Source organism: Schistocerca serialis, chromosome 12 (genome assembly GCF_023864345.2).
Source record: "Schistocerca serialis cubense isolate TAMUIC-IGC-003099 chromosome 12, iqSchSeri2.2, whole genome shotgun sequence".
In the NCBI taxonomy this organism is placed as follows: Eukaryota; Metazoa; Arthropoda; class Insecta; order Orthoptera; family Acrididae; genus Schistocerca; species Schistocerca serialis.
The window spans coordinates 28,169,121-28,193,444 of record NC_064649.1 but is presented as its reverse complement, the minus strand read 5'-3'; the positions used below and the strand labels follow the sequence as shown (position 1 = coordinate 28,193,444).

Here is a 24,324-nt window from a genome sequence, read left to right as displayed (position 1 = left end):
AGACTAATATTAATGAATAAATGCAATAATTTTACTAGTTGTGTGACCGGTTACGAAGTCTCGTAACCGGTTGGCCCTGACTATTATTAGCACGCAATCTGACTGCATAAAATAAAAATAAAGAATGACGAATTTCCATTAACACAATTGATTAATTAATCCCACTGCAACTGTAAAAGTTACGAAACAACAAAGCACAAGTGTAACTATTCTGAGTGTGGTAGTGTGACTCAACGTACATGTATCTGGCTCGGTTCTTTCTCAATACGACAAAATATTATAAACACCATTTACAATGAACTAATTGAAAACCCAGAAATACTATAACTGCACATAGAAACCAGAATTACAAGTCTAATAAATGAACACGAGCCAGATGCTTTGTTGACTGTACCCGTGAGCGAGAGGGATTGTTATTAAAGAAAACTGTAATACCTTTTTACCTCATTATATATTGACGAAAATATTCCATTACACCAGCATCATAAATCAAAAGCCCATCCCCTTTCTCAAATATATTCTGACAATTGCATCTTCTTCCATCTATACATTACACCAACCCAACAGTACAACATTTCAGTCAGCGCTCAGATCGTCTACTCTCTCACCCAGCAGAACAGGGACTGCTCTCGACATCCTCTGAACTACTACTGCCCCAGTGGAGGCGGCGGAATAATAATCTTTGGCGCAATCTCTGGCGCTGCGACTCAGCGTAGCCACCTTTCAGACGGCGTCAAGAAACCATTTGCACATTCGTAGGAGAAATTTGGTAATTGAAATTTCGTGAGAAGATCCAGCTTCAATAAGAAATGCCTTTGTGTTAATGATATCCACCCCCAAGTCGTGTATCACGTCCATGTATAACATTCTATGCGTCATTTTATTCATCAGATCTGGCAATCTGTCGCAGTAGAAGTCCTGGAGACAGTTACTGTAAAAAAAAACTATAAACTTATTTTTTAAAAATTTATGCCGTTCATTGTTTCCACTGAACATTTATTATAATCTCAAATTAATTAAAAGCATCTTGACAAATCTGAAATAGTTGTAACATGCGTACAATACTGAAATAAATCATGGTCAACCAGCTACGTGCTTTCTGTCTGACATCACACAAAGTACTGACATCCATTGCCAACATGGCTGTAATTATTTACACTTTCTTAACAATCCCGAACAATCCTCGGCATTGCTTTGAAACATTTTTTTTATTAATTGACAATTAAAACTCTCATCCTAGAACAAATGACACATTTCAGTGATTACCTTGACTCATATATATTAAACAGATGAATTAATTCTAGTGTCTATATCAATTGAAGCGTGTATAAACGCTTAGGTATCAAATGTTAGGCCGGCCGCAGTGGCCGTGCGGTTAAAGGCGCTGCAGTCTGGAACCGCAAGACCGCTACGGTCGCAGGTTCGAATCCTGCCTCGGGCATGGATGTTTGTGATGTCCTTAGGTTAGTTAGGTTTAACTAGTTCTTAGTTCTAGGGGACTGATGACCTCAGCAGTTGAGTCCCATAGTGCTCAGAGCCATTTGAACCGTTTTGAACCATCAAATGTTAACAATACACTTGTTATATTTGCTAATTACAGAAGATTCATATCATATAAAATGTTCCTACCAATTAACGGACTTCCACACATTAGTGTAATTAAGATTCCGTAATTATTTTCTTCGTAACTCTTTCACAAGTACATATTTCCATACACCTCTATGTCAGAAATTACTGTTTATGGTTAATATTTACGTGTTTAAATAGGTTTCAATTAGACAGTTACGTTTCATGTGAGACTCTCTTCCCTATTTCGCGATAACACACAACGTGTGCCCTTCTTTGAACTTTCTCGATGAACTCGGTTAATCCTATCTAGTAACCTTCCCACACAGCGGAGCGCTACCCCAAAAGAGGGCAGACATGCGTAGTGTAGGCAGTCTCTTTAGCAGATCTGTGGCATCTTATAAAGTGTTCTGCCGACGAAACGCAATTTTTGGTTCGCCTTCCCCTCAACATTTTCTGTGTGTTCTTTCCAACTTAAGTTGTTCGTAATTATAATGCCTAGGTATTTAGTTGAATTAATGGCCTTTGGATTTGACTGATTTATCGTGTAATCTAAGTTTAACGGATTCCTTTCGGCAGTCATGTGGATGACCTCACAGTTTTGATTATTTAGGGTGAATTGCCAATTTTAGCACTATTCAGATATCTTATCTAAATCTTTTTGCTATTTGTTTAGATCTTCTGATCACTTTACTAGACCATAAACGACAGCCGGTCGCTATGGCCGAGCGGTTCTAGGCGCTTCAGTCTGGAACCACGTGACCGCTACGGCCGCAGGTTCGAATCCTGCCTTGGGCATGGATGTGTGTGATGTCCTTAGGTTAGTTAGGTTTAAGTAGTTCTAAGTTCTGGGGGACTGATGACCTCAGATGTTAAGTGCCATAGTGCTCAGAGCCATTTGAACCATAAACGACAGCATCATCTGTAAACAACCTAAGACGACTGCTCAGATTGTCTGCTAAATTGTTCATATAGATAATGAGCAGCAGAGAACGCCAGGAATCTATTCTGTTTTACTCGAAGACATTCCGTGAGTTACTTCGAAGTGTGACCTCTCTGACAGGAAATCAGAATCCAGTCACATAACTGAGACGATGTTCCATACGCACGCTATTTCACTACAAGCCGCTTGGGTGGTATAGTGTCAAAAGCCTTCTGCAAATCTAGAAATGCAGAATCATTTCAAACCCCATGTCGATAGCACTCAACACTTCATGTGAGCAAAGAGGTACTTGCCGCGTGGGATTAGCCGAGCGGTCTCAGGCGCTGCAGTCATGGACTGTGCGGCTGGTCCCGGCGGAGGTTCGAGTCCTCCCTCGGGCATGGGTGTGTGTGTGTTTGTCCTTAGGGTAATTTAGGTTAAGTAGTGTTGTGGATTGGCAGGAGAGCCAACCCACGAATGTTAGAGGAAGCCGAAAGGCACGCGTTTTAGCTCACGCAGGCTGGCGTGAGGTCTGGAACAGGACAAGGAAATTAGAACTTAGAATTTAGAAAAACGGACGTAGCTGGTGGAATAATTAACTTTAATCCATTAATGTTGAACGTAGCTCTTGTCTGTACATTATTTACAATATCAATAGTAACTGAACATGGCGCCTTGCTAGATCGTAGCAAATGGCGTAGCTGAAGGATATGCTAACTATCGTCTCGGCAAATGAGAGCGTATTTTGTCAGTGAACCATCGCTAGCAAAGTCGACTGTACAACTGGGGCGAGTGCTAGGAAGTCTCTCTAGACCTGCCGTGTGGCGGCGCTCGGTCTGCAATCACTGACAGTGGCGACACGGGGGTCCGACGTATACTAACGGACCGCGGCCGATTTAAAGGCTACCACCTAGCAAGTGTGGTGTCTGGCGGTGACACCACAAGTAGTGTGTAAGTTTAGGGACTGATGACCTTAGCAGTTAAGTCCCATAAGATTTCACAAACATTTGAACATTTTTTTTTTTTTTTTTTTTTTTTTTAAAAAAAGAGGTAGTTGTGTTTCACAGCCGGCCGGTGTGGCCGTGCGGTCTAGGCGCTTCAGTCTGGAACCGCGTGGCCGCTCCGGTCGCAGGTTCGAATCCTGCCTCGGGCATGGATGTGTGTGATGTCTTTAGGTTAGTTAGGTTTACGTAGTTCTAAGTTCTAGGGGACTGATGACAACAGATGTTAAGTCCCATAGTGCTCAGAGCCATTTTTTTGTTTCACAATGACGATGTTTTGTAAAACCCTTGTTGACTGTGTGTCAGTAGACCGTTCTTTTCGAGGTAATTCACAATGCTGGAACACAACATATGTTGCACAGTCCTGCTATGTATCGACGTTAATGCTATCGGCCTGTAATTAATTGGATTACTTATATTACCTTTCTTGAGTGTTGGTGTGACCTGTGCAACTTCCAATCATTGGGTCTGAATCTTACATCGAGCGAGCGGTTGTATGTGATTGTTAAGCATGGAGCTATTGCATCAGCCTACTCTGAAAGGAACCTAATTGGTATACAGTCTGGACCGGAAGACTCGCTCTTATTAAGTGATTTAAGCTGCTTCACTACTTCGAGGATACCTACTTGTAAGTTACTCATGTTGGCAGCTGTTCTTGATTCGAATTCCGTTTACTTCGTCTTCTTTGGTAAAGGAATTTCGGAAGGCTGTGTTTACAGACTCTGCTTTGGCTCTGTTAGCTCATGACTATTTGTTACTGGGAGGTCAAGTGTGTCCTCACAACCACGTAAAGGGCCGTATCTTTTGATTGCATCAACCTAAAAGCTTCATTTTTTTAAGTCGCCATGGGACCCTATGCATTAATATGTCATATAAATTTCGATTTTATACGTCTAACCGTTCCACAGAAATAGGGTTTAGAACAGACAGACGAGCGGAAGGACAAGATAGTTATGCTGTAAGGGCTCAATTTTTACGGACTGAGATACGGAACGCTAAAAACGAGTTTCACTATGGCCGCTATACGTTAATATGCTCTCCCCTGTATTGTAAGTTCCTACTGAACTGAGAACCTGCCATATAGCTTTCGTCATTTCTCTTGATAAACACAACTTTGAACAAGGCTGACGTTTGCAGCAACCGTATACACAAATTTGAAAAATATGTAAAAAAAATCTGCCAACCGGTTGCATGGGTTTTCCATATACCTTGACCAGGTTTCCTCACCTCTAAGGGTGGCGTCATCAGAAGGTAAGGTAATTACCTAAAATGAATGTTTTTTTTTTTTCCTTTAGTGATTTTCAATTCCCCCCCAAGGGGGGGGGGGGGGGGGCTGGCAGCAACTTAGTACGCAGCTCTACAGCCTACAGACTTTTATTTTAAAGAACGGAAGAAGAAAAGAAACAAGAAAAACAGGCGATAAAACGGTGAAGTCACGTGAAAAATGGCGGAAAAATGCGGAAAGTTAAAACAGAATGCAAAAGGGGTTGGCAAAGTTAATAAAAGACACAGGAATCAGACAAGTAACATAGTACACACACAATTAAAAAAAAAAAATACGGCGACAGTCTGGTTTCTGTTCGCAAGAGATAAAAGGCACACCCAGCGACAGTATGATGGCCGTTCGCAACACTTCCCAAAAAACACAACACGGAACACTCACTGTAAAACAAGCACTGTAGAACACTCACTGTAGAACACTGCACGAAAGTGGCGGCACAAAGATGACACTCCCGAGCCAAAGGCAGATGGGGGAGGGGGACCTGGAAGAACAAGGAGGGAGGAAGGAAAAAAGGAAAAAAGGGGGGGGGGAACCAAGGAGGGAGAGGACTAATAAAGGGGGAGAAGGGCAGACGCGAGAGGGAATGAGAGGAGGGAAATGTAAAAGGACTCGGGGGAGAGAAGGGGGCAAAGAGACGGGAGGTGGGGAAGAAAGAGGATGGAAGGGGCGGAGAACGAATATGTCAGATAAATATCTTATCTAATAAAAGCTTACATTAATGTAAACGAGTGTAAAACAAATAGTACTTACATGAAGAACATATCGTCAAAGATGTACAGTGATTTAAGAGCTGAGTTGCTCAAGTCATACATTAAAATATAAGACATAATGTTCTTCAGAAGGTCAAACATTAAAACATGAGTAACACCAGTGTGGTGTGGGGAGACTGTCTGTCTGGCAACTAGTCACGCTGCCAAGTAAACGTAATGTAGGGCGCGTGAGCAAAACAATTTTGTATATTACACATTTTATGAAGTAAATCATACGTATAGCCAATATGGCTTTTAACAAAAATTAATTTTACAAATTATTGAGTAACATTTATAAATAAGCTTCAAACGGGATAAAATAGTACAAAGTTCGCTACGTTTTACGTGGAACAGGTAGAACCAGAGTTAAATACGACTGGAATTACATACGTAATGAAGAATATCAGTTCATTATATGACACGAACTTTGAAAAAAAAAGCTTGCGTAACTAGGGCACAGAGGTCATCTGGTGTGTTAGTAATGAGCGTAACTTAACAGAGGTAAAATAATGTTTCTGAAAAGGAAGAGAGAACCTGGACTATAAGTATCATAAAACTGAGAGCACTGATTAAAGAAATTTCTATTCTTCAACTGTATTTGTTCATTCAACATGTCACCTTCATTTGGTGTGTGCCTGAATATTTCAAGTTCTTCCAAGACATCAAGTTTTCTCCCTTTCTTTTCTCTATGCAGAATTGTCAGTTCGTTTAATTCTTTGGTGTTATGCCCTGTTATGAAAATATGTTCTCCAAATGTTGAATTGTGCACATAGTGCCTTTTTTGCCTAAAAGATGTTCTTTGTATCTTAAGTTGAAAGCTCTGCCTCTCTGTCCAATATAAAATGCTGGACATGTATTACAGGAAATCAGCCACAATGTCACTTGGAATCATTGCAAATCTTGGGACGAGAAAAGAACAGTAAGCTGGTCCATTATCCATATTTTCATTCAGTAATATCGTACGAAATAATCTTTTGGGATAACTCATATTTAACGAAAAAAGGCTTGATTGCGCAAAAACGTGCCGTAAGAGTAATATGTGGTGCTTATCCACGATGCTCTTGTAGGCATCTGTTCAAAGAAAGGAGCATTCTGACTACAACTCCACATTATACTTATTCTCCCATAAAGGTTGTTATAAATAATCCACTGCAGATCAAAAAGAAGAACGTTTTACGTAATCAGAATACAAGAAGGAAAAATTACATTAATTACTCCATATTAAGGTTGTCTTTAGTACAAAAGAGGTGCATAATGCTGCAAGTAGAATTTTTGATCACTTACCCACTGTTATAACATGTCTGACAGATGACAAAGTAAAATTTGAAAACAAACGGAAAAACCCCTTGATAATCCCTTGTATAGAAGAATTCAGCTCATCATCCTGGATCTTGCAAGATCCAGGATGATGAGCTGAAATCGGTCTGCAAATTTAAATACCTGGGGTCGTACATACAGAGGAACGAAGGACTGGAAAGCGAGATATAACACCGAATAAACTGCTGTTGGAATAACTGGAGGAAAATGAGTGGAGTGTTCTGTGACAAGAAGGTGAGCATTGGGTTGAAAGGGAAAGTGTACAAGTCGGTGGTAAGGCCTACTAAGATACGGGGCTGAGACATTTCCAATCACAGTAGCCCAGGAAAGGTAGTGGAAGTGGCGGAAGCGAGGATGCTGAGGTGGATGTGTGGGGTAACAAGGAAGGACAGGAATAGAAATGAATTTTTTAGAGGAGCTGTGAAAGTGGGACCCATGGGGAAAAAGATACAAGAGAGCAGACTAAGGAGGTACGGACACTTACACAGAAAAGGGGAAGAGTATATCGGAAACAGAGCTGAAGATATAAAGATTGAAGGAGCGAGAAGCAGAGGAAGACCGAAGATGAGGTGGAAGGATAAGATATCCGGGGACCTAAGGGAGAAAGGATGGAAGAAGGAAGAGGCAATGGATAAGAGTACTATGGAGGAGAAGGATCCAGAAGAGCAACGCCGACCCTGCGTGACGTGGGACAAGGCGATGATAAAGAAGAAAGAAGAAGAAGAATTCCTGTTATTGCAGTGTCTAAAAGGTGCCGGGTGCGAATTACTAACCTACATCTGTATAATCATAAAAAAAAAGATTGAAAAATACTTTTTTAATGATCCGGATATAGCCGTGTTTACTGATTAACTTGCGATGTGAATGTTAAATGACTCGTTTCACATAATTGGCTCAGTTCGGAACCGCGTTGCTGCTATGGTCGCAGGTTCGAATCCTGCCTCAGGCATGGACGTGTGTGATGTCCTTAGGTTAGTTAGGTTTAAGTAGTTCTAAGTAGTTCTAAGTCTAGGGGACTGGTGACCTCAGATGTTAAGTCGCATAGTGCTCAGAGCCATCTGAACCACATAATTGGCATTCATCGAGCGAGGTAATCGATGGTACACGACACTAACAAACACTCCTAATTCTTTTCGCAATACATTCTGCAGGTAGTATCCATACCCAAAATCATATCAATGTACGATACATGGTTCAGGAGACGTGACTCGGGAACATTGAGAGTCGTGAAACAAATGTTTTCTACAAAAGAAAAGTTCGCTTCTTTAAAAGAATCGGGTGTACAAAAGAACCTCACTGTCACTGCCTGATTTACTTCAGCGCATAGAACTGCAGTTTACATATTCGGCCAGGACAGATACTCGTTCGCCGCTCGGCGGTTCCGTAGAAAGCTGTCACACACAGGCGGCGCGCACACATTTTGGCGGCGAAACACGTCGGCGTGCGTTCGCAGGGTGGCAACTCCAGGTGCTGGCGGCGCCTCTTTTCCAGCGGCTTTCCAGCGGGCCATCTATTCAGGTTTTCCAGCCCGTTTCATCTCTCACCGGACCCATTGTTCATCCGCGCGAGGTCCGCCGCTTGGGGAAAAAAAAAGACACAAAGGCCGTATTTCTTGTCTCCGCCTTACCTGTTATGTCGCGTCTCAGCGGCAGCTATGAGGTGAACATCGAAGCAACAAAACTGACGCGCCAGGTTGTATAGAGAGATTGCGATAGTACGAGGGTCACTCCGAAAGAAATGCACACTATTTTTGTAAAACTACAGTTTTCATTCTGCATGTGTGAAAGTTGTACGGTGTGTATATACATCCTTCCCGCTTGTTTCCAAACTTAGTTCAACCTGTTCTCGTGAGTGGCGCCGTCGCAGCATGTCTTCAAGATGGCTGCTACACTTGACGTTCGTCAGAAGCGACGTGCTGCCATAGAATTCCTGTGCTGTGAAAACGAGACAGTGGGAAATATCAACAAGAGGTTGAAAAGGGTGTATGGAGATGCTGCTGTCGATCGCAGTACAGTGGGCAAGCAGGTTACGTGATGAAAGCGGGCACGGCAATATTGAGGATTGTCCTCGCAGCGGCAGGCCTCGTACTGCACACACTCCAGACAATGTGCAGAGAGTTAACGAATTGGTGGCTGCTGACAGGCGCATCACAGTGAACGAATTGTCACGCTACGTTTGGATAGGGGAAGGAAGTGTTTGCAGAATACTGAAAGTGTTGGCGTTATAAAAGGTTTGTGCCAGGTGAGTTCCCAGGATGTTGACAGTGGCTTACAAAGAAACAAGAAAAACGGTATGCAGCGAATTTTGGAACAGTACGAGAATGGTGGAGATGAATTTCTTGAAAGAATTGTGACATGTGATGAAACATGGCTCCATCATTTTTCACCAGAGACGAAGAGGCAATCAATGGAGTGGCATCATGCAAATCCACCCAAGAAAAAAAAATTCAAAACTACACCTTCTGCTCCGGCTGTTGCCGAGCGGTTCTAGGCGTTTCAGTACGGAACCGCGAGACCGATACGGTCGCAGGTTCGAATCCTGCCTCGGGCATGGATGTGTGTGATGTGTTTAGGTTAGTTAAGTTTAAGTAGTTCTAAGTTCTAGGGGACTGATGACCTCAGGTGTTAAGTCCCATGGTACTCAGAACCATTTTTTTTCCACCTTCTGCTGGAAAAGTTATGGCTACGGTGTTTTTAGATTCCGAAGGACTCTTGCTTATGGGACCACCATAAATTCTGACGTATATGTGACAAAACAGAAAAAACTTCAAGCTCGACTGAGTCGTGTTCGATCACATCGGCAAAACCAGGATGTTTTGCTGTTGCACGGAAATGCACGGCCACATGTCAGTCAAAAAACCATGGAAGCCATCACAAAACTCGGATGGACAACACTGAAACACCCGCCTTACAGTCCTGACCTGGCTCCATGTGAGTATCATCTCTGTGGGAAATTGAAAGACTCTCTTCGTTGAACAAGGTTTGAAGATGATGACTCCCTTGCGCACGCTGCCAAACAGTGGCTCCAACAGGTTGGTCCAGAATTTTACCGTGCGGGTATACAGGCGCTGGTTCCAAGATGGCGTAAGGCAATTGAGAGGCTTGGAAATTATGTGGAGAAATGAAAATATTCTTCTTAAAGGATGTATCTACACACTGTAAAACTTTCAGACATGTAGAATAAAAGACGGATTTTTTTAAAAAAATAGTGTGCATTTCTTTTTGAATGATACTCGTATGCCTTGTGATGACTGGGTGTTGTGTGATGTCCTTAGGTTAGTTAAGTTTAAGAAGTTCTAAGTTCTAGGGGACTGATGGCCATACATGTTAAGTCCCATAGTGCTCAGAGCCATTTGAACCATTGATCCTCGTAAATTGAAAACTCTACGGCATAATAACTGACATTTCAGTCTCTGAAAGAAGGGTGAATGTAACATTGACGTTGTTGCTGTGGTCTTCAGTCCGAAGAATGGTTTGATGCAGCTGTCCACGCCACTCTTATGTCGTACAAGCCTCTTCATGTCTGAATAACTGTTACTGCTATGTCGTTCGCCAATCGAGGCTAGGTAGACTGCGGTAGTGTGCGGCGGGCCGGAGTTCGGTTCTCTTCTTATTGTTATCACATTGACACATTTCGAGCCACCTGCCTCGACAGTGTTCGTGTCTGCTACTTATCCCCTCACTCTGTCATAATAGGTACTACAGTGAAACGACGAAGAAACTGGTATGGGCGTGCGTATTTAAATACAGTGATATGTAATCAAGAAGAGTATGGCCTACATAAAACAACAAGTGTCTGGCGCAGTTGTTAGATCGGTTACTGCTGCTACAATGGCGGGTTATCAATATTTAAGTGAGTCTGAACGTGGTGTTACAGTCGGCATACCAGCGATGGGACACAGAATCTCCAAAGTAGCGAAGAACTGGGGATTTTTCCCCCTACGACCATTTCACGAGTGTACCGTTGTAATGGTTCTTTATTTACGTGACCATTACGGCACTCCAACCCCAGTTCTCGATACCAGTAATATCGTACTACTTTTCTACGACGTAACAGACATATTTTTGTGACAATATTCACTTTTGGTTTTATTGATGTATAGGGACTCCGATGTGTCGATATATTACAATGATATGGTTCTTGTGTGTATTCATTTCTGTGAGACTGTCGTAACTATTGACTTACTTGTAATCGTTTTGGCGCGAATGCGCACAGAGCAGTCTTTGTTTCACTTTGCAGAAGTTAAGTTGTTATTTCGCTTTGTAAAAGAACAGTCAAGTCTTGTGTTTGGTTAAAGTGGAAATTAAATGTATGAAGATTGATACAAAACTGTTTTCTTGATGATGTGACAATTAAGTAGTAGTATATGTGAATTTACAAGAAGTTTAATAAAAATGTGGATCGTGAACACCAGGTCAAAAATTATTTCTACCATATCATTGTTCTGATCTGGCATTGTTTGATCATTAAGAATTTCCTGAAAAACGCATTTGTTAGGTCTTCAAATATTGCTAAAATACAGGTCTGGACCTTCTAGCACTCAAAGTGGAATCACCCTAGAATCAACAAGATGAGCCGTAACAACTACGACAAAATCCACGTGGGAATCCATTCAAGATAAGTGCCAAAATTGAAGACTTTTTTACAGTGACTTCAATATTTCCATTCTGACGATACCATCCACAGTCAATACCTTTGTTGTTGCCCGATAAAGCGAACATACGCTGCGTGAGCAACATTATTAATCTGATTTCTAACCTACTTTGCAAGTGGTGGTATTGTTAGACGGTGAATATCAGGAATCTGATGAAACATCAAATCTCCAACACCGCTACGGCCATCTGGAAGAACAGGACCAACGACGACTGAAAAGAGTTGTTCAACGTGACAGAAGTTCAACGTGACAGAAGTGCGACACTTCCGCAAACTGCTGCAGATTTCAATGCTGGGCCATCAACAAGTGTCAGCGCGCGAACAATAAAACGAACCATCATCGACATGGGCTATCGGAGCCAAAGGTTCACTCGTGTACCCTTGATGACTGCATGACACAAAGCTTTACGCCTCGACTGAGCCTGTCGACACCGACGTTGGACTGTTGATGACTGGAAACATATTGCCTGGTCAGACAAGTCTCGTTTCAAATTGTATCGAGCGGATGGACATGTATAGGTATGGTGACAACCTCATGAATCCATGGACCCTTCTTGTCAGCAGGGGACTGACTGTTCAAGCTGCTGGAGGCTCTGTAATGGTGTGGGACGTGTGCAGTTGGAGTGATATGGGACCCCTGAAACGTCTAGATGCGACTCTGACAGGTGACACGTACGTAAACATCCTGTCTGATACCTGCATCCATTCATGTCCATTTTGCATTCCGAAGGACTTGGGCAATTCCAGCAGGTCGAAGCGACACCGCACCTGTCCAGAATTACTACAGAGTGGCTCCACGAACATAGTTCTGAATTTAAACAGTTCCGTTGGTCACCAAACTTCCCAGAGGTGAACAGTACTGAGCAGCGAGCCGTTCAGATGAGATCTATAGACAGAAATTAATAGTCAGCCCTGCAGGATTCGTGGTGTCAGTTTCCTCCAGTACTACTTCAGACATTAGTCGAGTCCATGCCATGTCGTGTTGCGTATTTCCGTGTGCACACGGGGACTCTACATGATATTAGGCAGGTGTACTAGATAGAGGCTGCAAAACTCAAGTTAAAAATCAGTTCCTGAAAGTTCGTTATAAATATTGAGCTTTCGGGTTCAACCTTCCTGTAGCAACACGTTTAAAGTTCTGTTGACTAGTTACCCCCATTAATAGTCATGAAATGGGTATCAAACCGGTAGTTATGTCTGCACAAATGTTGTCTCTCCAAGTTTATAGTCATAAAGATGTGCTACATGCAGTCACACGAAAGCAGCCAGAAATTTTGCAAGTCTGACCCAAATATTATTCACTACCTAAACAGTCATTGACCCACAGCTTTACGTTAGTTAAACATTCAGTCGATCCAGTGGTCTTCTTTTATTGAAGTGCTCGCCATACTATTGCGTAATGAATGCGACGAGAAATTTTCACACGGAAGCACATAAAATTAACAAACTGTAACTAAAATATTTCACAGTAAAGTAGCTTTCTGTTAGCGGTAACCGAACCGAATTTACGTCTCTAATTCTTCATTTTACATACTATTTGCGAAGAGCGATGTGACACGATGTGTTGGATACAATGGTTCGGAAGCGACTCCCCTAGACAGCGTCCTCTTGCAGATAGCACCCATCTCTCCGCACAAGAAGCTCTCAGTTCTGATTGGCTGTTGATCTAAATGACCAATCAGAACATTCTTTCTGGATTATTCTTACGGCAAAATCCTCTCGTACCCAATGACAATTTAGAAAATAATTTTACGTAAGCAAAGCTTAAATTTGTTACATTAGATTTAATTATAAACTAGAAAATGTACGAAATAACTCCAAAATTAAATAACAAATATATTCCGTTCCTAGCTCGTTTTCTGGCTGCCTTTTACAAAAGCATGCTCACTCAGACATACCTCACATGATTCGTGGTTGTTCGTGGAAATTTTCGCAGGTCGCTGTGGCCGAGTGGTTCTAGGCGCTTCAGTCCGGAACCACGCGGCTGCTACGGTAGCAGGTTCGAATCCTGCCTCGGGCATGGATGTGTGTGATGTCCTTAAGTTAGTTAGGTTTAAGTAGTTCTAAGTTCTAGGGGACGGATGACCTCAGATGTTAAGTCCCATAGTGCTCAGAGTCATTTGAACCATGGAATTATTCCCTCTGTTTGAATTTCACATAGATGTTCAGAAATTGAAATATTTTGAATTACCAGACGTCCTTCATTCATTCTCCGTGACTGCCACGCACTCATATAACAAAATACAGATGAACATCAATTTTAGAAGTTTCCAGTATTACGTTAAATAAAAATTACAAATTTTATAAAATGAAAGATCCTAGTTAATTCATTTTTAGAAGCTTAATTTTTCATAATAGCTCCATGTAATATTGAAAGCTAATCTATTGCCGTTACTAGATCGAAACTATGATAAATAACGAAATGACATGTGGACAGGGTCATTTTGGTAATAACAAAAAGAAATGCATAAAGTTTGAACAACGTCAGAGAATAACTAATGCAGTTTATTTAGATTCATAGGGATTATAACTATTCGTACCGTTCTACTAGCAGACTGAGTTGAATGCGCCTTTGATAACACGGAAAAACTCGCAACGTTACAATTATTACAAGTTTAACATTACACAAGCATTACAAGAACAAATAAGCGTAAATATGCTTGCTATTACTATTGTAGGCGACTTGCCTACAACAAATAATTGCATAGCCGTCCGGTATAATGTGTTAACGAAAAAATATTTATTCGCAAACTCACAATGAGAAGAAACTAAAAAAACAACAGAAGTAACAAAAACTAGGAGACTCTATAGTCTTACGGCAAAGATAAAAAAAACAACACATGACCAGAAAAAAAACTCTCGCGCACTTTTGATATCACTTTGCACCAGACATGAAAAATATCACTGCCTCACTATTAATGTAAAATCCACAGTGGAATGGCAGTCTGGACTCAGTAGCCTGAGGCAGTGGTCGTGTGTGTAAGCCGTCTCTCTCTCTCTCTCTCTCTCTCTCTCTCTCTCTCTCTCTGTGTGTGTGTGTGTGTGTGTGTGTGTGTGTGTGTGTTTCAAGAGAAGGCCTTCTGGCCGAAAGCTTACGTGTTAAGTAACAGTCTATCCTTTCCGCTTTTCGGACTATGACTATTACTATTACTAAGTCAACATACTTGATCGTCCATGGCGGGACAGATTGCGTTTCATCTTGGCTATCATTTATTAAAACCTCCATTTAAACTAAGATAATAGACAAGAATCATTATACAACACTGATGTAATAAACAATGGTTATAAAAAAAATGTATAGCTCATAAATGTTTCCAGTTTGTGGCTTCATATGAGGTGGTATCATGTTGACCAGTCTACAACTCCAATTGCAGATAAAAATTCATTTACAGAATATAGTGGCTGTTGCTTTAGCACACGCGTCGATCTAACTCTGAACATCAGGCCTGCTGTGGCAAGACTGTCCAGTGTTATACTTAGGCGACAGCTTGCGATATCAGTGTCTGTCCTCTTTTGCGTGTCATAGTTATGAATCAATTCTCTCTTGCAGAAGACAAGAGAGCTGAAAACACACTGGCTAAATATTGTCATTATTCTCGACGGCTTGGAAACGGGTCTATAGTGTCAAATTTCTTGCTGGAAGGTACTATTCTCAAAGCCTTCTTTTGTAGGAGCAATATCTTTTTACTTCCTGTAGACTGTTCACGAAGCAGCAGCCCTTATGTGATGAGGCTGTACAGCAGTGTTTAATATACTGATCTGTTATCACACATTTGAGCTCCCAAAGGAAATAAATTACTGTTGAAAGCTTGGAACACAAATGTGCATTGTGTTCAGTCTACGGCCGCTTACTGTCTGTTGTGATTCCCAGGAGTTTCACACTATTAACATTTGCTATGGGTCCACAGACACCAACAATGCTCAATATTTTTTGGGTTCTATCTTCAGCTAATTTTATTTCGTTTGCTTGTAGCCATTTCTTGGCTACTTCAGCGTCCTTTGCAAACTTAGCTGAATTTCTACCCTTACTTAATGTTGTGTCATCCGCAAAGAGCAGGATATGACCATCACAGATTCAAAAATTGACGAATATTAAAAAGAGAAGAGGCCAAGTATCGAGCCCTGTGGTACACTGTGCTCTAGTGCCACTTCACAAGAACATCGCTCCCTGGATACAAAAACTCTGCTGCCTGCCTCTTAGATAAGATGACAGAGTCTCAAAAAGAACCATCTTTATAGTATAAGATTTTAATTTTTCCAACAGTATCTGATGAGAGATGCAATTGAATGCCTTGCATAGATCACAAAGAATTAAGTCCATGAATTTCTTTTCCTCAAATACTTCCACTATTTTTGTTATTACATCGAGCACCGCAGTAAATGTAGATTTCCCTCTTCTAATCCATGTTGGTTGTCCACGGAAAGAGTTTTCTTCGAAATAAAATAAGACTTGATTCTTCATTATACTTTCAATCACTTTCGCTAGTATAGGTACTACAGAAATTGGTCTATAGCTGGATGGACTGTTAGGATCACTTCTTTCAGACAATAGCACAGTCTTTGCCAGTTTAAGTAGTCTGGAAAAGTACAAATCTCAAGGCACTGGTTAATGACAGCAGCCAAGGTTCAGCAATATCACATATAGCATCCTTCAGAACAGCACATGACACGCCATATACATCTGTGCTAACATAGTGTTCAAAACCTGTCAAAATTTTCACTGTGTCCTCTGGAAGCACTTTCTTCCACTTCGTCAAGGTGCAGCTACTTGTACCTAGACTAATGGTCATTAAAATTGCTACACCACGAAGATGTGCTACAGACACGAAATTTAAGTGACAGGAAAAAGATGCTGTGATATGCAAATGATTAGCTTTTCATTTACACAAGGTTGGCGCTGGTGGCGACACCTACAACGTGCTGACATGAGGAAAGAGTTTGACCGGCGTTGCCTGGTGAAACGTTGTTGTGATGCCTCGTGTAAGGAGGAGAAACGCGTACCATCACGTTTCCGATTTTGATAAAGTCGTATCACTAGCAGTAGAGATGACAGTCATCTTATCCGCATGGCTGTAACGGATCGTGCAGCCACGTCTCGATCCCTGAGCCAACAGATTGCGACGTCTGCAAGACAACAACCATCTGCACGAACTGTTCGACGACGTTTGCAGCAGCATGGACTATCAGCTCAGAGACCGTGCCTGCGGTTACCCTTGACGCTGCATCACAGACAGGAGCGCCTGTGATGATGTACTCAACGACGAACCTGGGTGCACGAATGGCAAAACGTCATTTTTTCGGATGAATCCGGGTTCTGTTTACAGCATCATGATGGTCGCAACCGTGTTTGGCGACATCGCGGTGAACTCACATTGGAAGCGTGTATTCGTCATCACCTTACTGGCGTATCACCCGGCGTGATGGTATGGGGTGCCATTGGTTACACGTCTCGGTCACTTCCTGTTCGCATTGACGGCACTTTGAACAGTGGACGTTACATTTCAGATGTGCTACGATCCGTGGCTCTACCCCTCATTTGATTCCTTCGAAACCCTACATTTCAGCAGGATAATGCACGACCGCATGTTGCAGGTCCTTCACGGGCCTTCCTGGATACAGGAAATGTTCGACTGCTGCCATGGCCAGCACATTCTCCAGATCTCTCACCAATTGAAAACGTCTGGTCAATGGTGGTCGAGCAACTGGCTCGTCACAATACGCCAGTCACTACTCTTGATTAACTGTGGTACCGTGGTGAAGCTGCATGGGCAGCTGTACCTGTACACGCCATCCAAGCTCTGTTTGTCTCAAAGCCCAGGCTTATCAAGGCCGTTATTACGGCCAGAGGTTGTTGTTCTGGGTACTGATTTCTCAGGATCTATGCACCCAAATTGCGTGAAAATGTAATCACATGTCAGTTCTGGTATAATACGTCTGTCCAATGAATACCTGTTTATCATCTGTATTTCTCCTTGGTGTAGCAATTTTAATTGCCAGTAGTGTATATCCACTTCGAGCTGCAGATATCCTGGTTTCTCTCTGTTGTTTTTTCCTCACACTATTCCTTCCATTTACAGATTTACGATTACTTGATGCTTGACGATTTCGCCTGTCAACCGGTCTCTTCTTTTAGTCAAGTTTTGGGATACATTTCCTCTTCCCATTTCGATTTAGAATCTCCAGTGAATGTGATCTACCAAACTAATTTTCAATATTCTTCTGCAGCACCACGTTTCGATGGCTCCTACTCTCTCCTCTTCTGCCGTTTGTCCTGCACGTTTCTGCTGCCTGCAGTGCTACGCCCCAAACACATAATAGTAGAGCGACACAGTCTCAAAAAGCCTTTAGGTATACCTTGCGAGAATACACTGAGGTGAGAAAAGTGTGTCGGATCTACTTTTGCCCGCAGTACTGCAGCAACTAGACGTGTCTTGGACTCAACAAGTCCCCGTCAGAAATTCTGAGCCATGCTCTCTCTATAGTCGTCCATAATTAATTCGAAAGTGTTACCGGTGCAGGATTTTGTGCACGACCTGACCTCTCAATTATGCCCCATAAATGTTCCCTGGAATTCATGTCGCGCCCTGGGTGGCCAAAACATTCGCCCGAATTGTCCAGAATGTTCTTCGAACCAATCGCGAACAGTTGAGAGCCGCTGACATGGCACAGTGTCATCCAATGAAAATTCTATCGTTGTTTGGGAACATGAAATTATATACGAGGTCTGTTAAAAACATTTATCTGCTCGTACCTTTCACTTACTGTGCATGGTTTCCTTGGAAATACTCTCCTCCACAATTGGTACACCGCTCCCAATGCTGTTTGCGCTTCAGAAAGCAGTCTTGGTACACCTCTTGCTGGATCGCGCGAAGCGCCGTCTGCGAATTTTCTTTTACCTCGTTTCTCGTTGCAGATCTTCGACCTTTCAACGGGTTTTTCAACTTTAGAAATAAGGGAAAGTCCGCAGGGGCCAGGTCTGGAGAGTACGGAGGTTAAGGCAGCACAGTGATTTCGTTTTTCGTGCAACTCTCACGCACCAGCAGGGATGAATGTGCGGGTGCGTTATCTTGGTGCAAGAGCCCTGAATTGTCTCGCCACATTTCAGACTGCTTGCTTCTCACATTTCTCCCGCAGGCGTCGCAACACGTCCCGATAGTACCATCGATTAACAAATTTTCCCTGTGGCACGAATTCATGGTGAACTAATCCTTCAGAGTCAAAGAAAACTATACGCATGGCTTTGACATTAGACCTGACCTGACGAGACTTTTTTTGGTGTTGAAGAACCTTTCCCAACCTGTTGTGAAGACTACCATCTTGGTGTAACACCTTAAGCATATGGTTCAAATGGCTCTGAGCACTATGGTACTTAACTTCTGAGGTCATCAGTCCCCTAGAACTTAGAACTACTTAAACGTAATTAACCTAAGGACATCAAATACATCCATGCCAGAGGCAGGATTCGAACTTGCGACCGTAGCAGTCGCGCGGTTCCAGATTGTAGCGCGTGGAACCGCTCAACCACTCCGGCCGGCTCATAAGCATAGACCCACGCCTCATCACCAGTTATAATTCTGTTATGGAACATCTCGTTCTCATTTGCGCCATCCAAAAACTCTTCACAGACTGCATGGCGAAAGCCTTTCTGGTCTTGACTTATGAGCTAAGAGACTAACTTGGCGGCAACACCATGCGTTCCAAGATACTGTGTGAGGATTTCATGACATGATCCACCTGAAATGTTACATTCTTCTGCAATCTCTCGGACAGTCAGTCTTCGAGTGGCTTGCACAATTTCGTTGACTTTCCTGACATGAGCGTTGTCGGTAGACGTCGAAGGCCGTCCTGAACCAGGATCATCTTTATCTTCCATCCGGCCGTCTTTAAACCGTGTGAAAGTGTGAAAAATTGTTGTGTGTGTGTGTGTGTGTGTGTATTTGTGTAGTAAACAATTAAACAATTCTGTTCTTTTTGTTCCTACCTGGCACAGACCTTAGTGTTAATGACATGAAACAATGTTTGTGGCTTAATTACAAGTACCCTCTGCCAGACATGTTGAGAATAGGTGTAGATGATACGAGGCATGTTTTTTAAGTAAGTACCGTTTTGAAATTTAAAAAAAAGACGTGCTAAGATATCTCACAAATTTTATTTTTACATGAAAGCCTGTACCTTAATCTACTTTTATACATAATTTCCGTCAATATTGAGGCACTTATAACGTTGTACCGGTTTTTGAATACCCTCCTCATAGAAGTCTGCCGCCTGACTTGTTAATCACTGCATCGCCACTGTTTTGACTTCGTCGTCGTCTTGAAGACGCTGACCGCCCAGGTGTTTCTTCAAGTGCAGGAACAGATGGTAGTCACTGCGCGCAAGATCGGGGCTGTACGGAGGCAAAATGATGCCCTTACTCAACTTCCACAGACGGTTGCTGTGATTCTGGTGTGACGTAGTGAAACGTCCTCTTAGAAAAAATTATAAATTACAGTGCTGTTAAACCTCTTACGTCATTTGATTTTCAAACAGCCGAGCAGAACTGAATGTACTCGGACATTTCTCTCTTTACTTATTCTGATCATCACTAAACTGACACACAATATTTTTAGCGCAACTCAGTCTGACTTTCAATAATCCCTACAAAAGAATGGCCCTGACTAACAATAACCTATACCTTTCATGAATCACTTACCTCACAAAAATCTTCGTTACTCGAACTGCTGCAATACAGCGAGCGCCGATACTGCCAGCTAAATAAAAGATTCAAACTACTGAACGCACTAACTACTGATAGGCATAGTTAGCGAATGAAAGATTTTGATAGAGGACAAGCAATGTATTTACCTTAAAATTATTCAAAAGTCATCATATATATATATATATATATATATATATATATATATATATATATATATATATATATATAAAAATCAGTTCATGATATACAGTCTTACAAATTTACTGTTTCTGATGGACACACGTCTAGATCGTCCGCTCTCAAAATTCTGCCATCTCTCTCCGCAAATCCACCACTGCTGGCGGCTCACCTCAAACTGCGCAACGCTACGCGCTGTTTACATCCAACTGCCCAACACTACAATAGCAAATATTACAAAAATGCAAACCAGCCACAGACTTCACACAGCGCAGCCAGTGATTTTCATACAGAGCACTACGTGAGGTTACCAAAATAAAAACCTAAACAGCCTACTTACAGTAGGCCACCCATGTTTCATCGCCCGTAACAATTTGGCTTAAGAAATCATCACCGTCGTTGTGGTACCGCTCAAGGAAAGTCAAGGCACTGTCTAAACGTTTGGTTTTGTGCACATCCGTCAACATTTTCGGTACCTAACGTGCGCATAATTTTCCGTAATACAAGTGCTCGGTCACTGTGCCGCACAAAAGACTACGAGAAACATCAGGAAAGTCATCCCGCAGGGACGAAATCGTAAAGCGTCTGTTTTCTCTCGCCTTATTGTCCACTTCCTGCACCAAACTTTCATTAACGACCGAAGGACGCCCACTCCGTTGTTCATCATGCACATTTCCGCGGCCATCTTTAAATGCTCTCACCCACCTTCGTACCATTCCATCGCTCATAATGTTTTCTCCGTAAACTGCACAGATCTCACGATGAATATCGATCGCTTTTGGGCCTTTAGCACTAAGAAATCTTATAACAGCCCGTACTTCACAGTCGGCGGGACTCACGATTATCGGAGGCATCTTAAACACTCGGCAACGGCCTTGACGCAGTGGATACACCGGTTCCCGTGAGATCACCGAAGTTAAGCGCTGTCGGGCGTGGTCGGCACTTGGGTGGGTGACCATCTGGGCCGCCATGCGCTGTTGCCATTTTTCGGGGTGCGCTCAGCCTCGTGATGCCAATAGAGGAGCTACTCGACCGAATAGTAGCGGCTTCGGTCAAGAATACCATCATAACGACCGGGAGAGCGGTGTGCTGACCCCACGCCCCTCCTATCCGCATCCTCCACTGAGGATGACACGGCGGTCGGATGGTCACGGTAGGCCACTCGTGGCCAGAAGACGGAATGCTTTTTTATCTTAAATATTCAGTACACAACGTAAACAAGGAAGGATCAGACTGTAATGGCGTCAGTGAGTAGATTAAGGTACAGGCTTTCATGTAAGAATAAAATTATTGAGATATCATAGCACTATTTTTTTAATTTCAAAACGGTACTTACTTAAAAAAACACGCCTCGTACTTTGGACGTGCTACAACGAATATAGTTGATTTTGTTGTGAAACAGACAGCTAAATCAATACTTGCAGCAATGTCCACACAAGATGGATACGTGTTCAGCGTTCCTGCAGTAGTGGGCAGCAAGAGGCGGGCTAATAACAGCTGTCGACCGCAGGCGCCGAGGGCTTTGGACAGCGCGAACCTCAGTTAGGACTGATCAACAGGCCAGCGCGGCTACAGCGGAACGCACAGCGATTAGCGCGGGGTCAGCGTTATTGGCCGCGGAACGTTGCCCTGAGGGCAGCCAGCCACTGGTGGTAGGGCGCGCTTGCATCCGCGTGACCGCCAGGTCAGCCAGCTGCCGGGGATGCGGGAGGTCGTCTGCACCAAATCGCTGCACCTAAGCTTTCGGAAAAGCATCATCCACACAATTCCGAAGACGGCAAGAGCTGACAAGTGCGAGAATTATCGCACAATCAGCTTACCAGCTCATGTATCGAAGCTGCTTACAAGAATAATATACAGAAGAATGGAAAAGAAAATTGAGAATGCGCTAGGTGACGATCAGTTTGGCTTTAGGAAAAGTAAAGGGACGAGAGAGGCAATTCTGACGTTACGGCTAATAAAGGAAGCAAGGCTAAAGAAAAATCAAGACATTTTTATAGGATTTGTCGACCTGGAAAAAGCGTTCGACAATATAAAATGGTGCAAGCTGTTCGAGATTCTGAAAAAAGTAGGGGTAAGCTATAGGGAGAGACGGGTCATATACAATATGTACAACAACCAAGAAGGAATAATAAGAGTGGACGATCAAGAACGAAGTGCTCGTATTAAGAAGGGTGCAAGACAAGGCTGTAGCCTTTCGCCCCTACTCTTCAATCTGTACATCGAGGAAGCAATGATGGAAATAAAAGAAAGGTTCAGGAGTGGACTTAAAATACAAGCTGAAAGGATATCAATGATACGATTCGCTGATGAGATTGCTATCCTGAGTGAAAGTGAAGAAGAATTAAATGATCTGCTGAACGGAATGAACAGTCTAATGAGTACACAGTATGGTTTGAGAGTAAATTGGAGAAAGACGAAGGTAATGAGAAGTAGTAGAAATGAGAACAGCGAGAAACTTAACATCAGGATTGATGGTCACGAAGTCAATGAAGTTAAGGAATTCTGCTACCTAGGCAGTAAAATAACCAATGATGGACGGAGCAAGGAGGACATCAAAAGCAGACTCGCTATGGCAAAAAAGGCATTTCTGGCCAAGAGAAGTCTACTAATATCAAATACCGGCCTTAATTTGAGGAAGAAAATTCTGAAGATGTACATCTGGAGTACAGCATTGTATGGTAGTGAAACATGGACTGTGGGAAAACCGGAACAGAAGAGAATCGAAGCATTTGAGATGTGGTGCTATAGACGAATGTTGAAAATTAGGTGGACTGATAAGGTAAGGAATGAGGAGGTTCTACGCAGAATCGGAGAGGAAAGGAATATGTGGAAAACACTGATAAGAAGAAGGGACAGGATGATTGGACATCTGCTAAGATATGAGGGAATGACTTCCATGGTACTAGAGGGAGCTGTAGAGGGCAAAAACTGTAGAGGAAGACAGAGATTGGAATGTTGTGACGAGCCTGTTGCTCGGCCACCATTGACCAGACGTTTTCATTTTGTGAGAGATCTGGAGAATGTCCTGGCCAGGGCAGCAGTCGAACATTTTCTGTACCCAGAAAGACCCGTACAGGACCTGCAACATGCGTTCGTATATTATCCTGCTGAAATGAAGGGTTTCGAAGGGATCGAATGAAGGGTAGAGCTACGGGTCGTAGCACATCTGAAATGTAACGTCCACTGTTCAAAGTGCCGTCAATGCGAACAAGAGGTGACCAAGAAGTGTAACCAATGGCACCCCATACCATCACGCCGGGTGATACGCCAGTATGGCGATGACGAATACACACTTTCAATGTGCGTTCACCGCGATGTCGCCAAACACGGATATGACCATCATGATGCTGTAAACAGAACCTGGATTCATCCGAAAAAATGACGTTTTGCCATTCGTGCACCCAGGTTCGTCGTTGAGTACACCATCGCAGGCGCTCCTGTCTGTGATGCAGCGTCAAGGGTAACCGCAGCCATGGTCTCCGAGCTGATAGCTCATGCTGCTGGAAACGTCGTCGAACTGTCTGTGCACATGGTTGTTGTCTTGCAAACGTCCCCATCTGTCGGCTCAGGGATCGAGACGTGGCTGCACGATCCGTTACAGCCATGAAGATAAGATGCCTGTCATCTCGACTGCTAATGATACGAGGCCGTTGGGATCCAGCACGGCGTTCCGTATTACGCTCCTGAATCCACCGATTCCATATTCTGCTAACAGTCATTGGATCTCGACCAACGCGAGCAGCAATGTCGCGATACGGTAAACCGCAATCGCGATAGGCTACAATCCGATCTTTATCAAAGTCGGAAACGTGATGGTACGCATTTCTCCTCCTTACACGAGGCATGACAACAACGTTTCACCAGGCAACGCTGGTCAATTGCTGTTTGTGTATGAGAAATCGGTTGGAAACTTTGCTCATGTGAGCACGTTGTATGTGTCGTCACCGGCGCTAACC

At 42.9% G+C, this 24,324-nt stretch overlaps 1 protein-coding gene and 1 pseudogene across 1 annotated transcript in view; both read left to right on the top strand.

Moving 5' to 3' along the window:
* LOC126428111 (corticotropin-releasing factor-binding protein) overlaps positions 1 to 24,324 on the top strand; it is a 1,025,460-nt gene that overhangs the window by 515,334 nt on the left and 485,802 nt on the right. The gene's annotated exons all lie outside the window — the stretch shown is intronic.
* On the top strand, positions 21,231 to 21,348 carry LOC126428481 (5S ribosomal RNA; annotated as a pseudogene).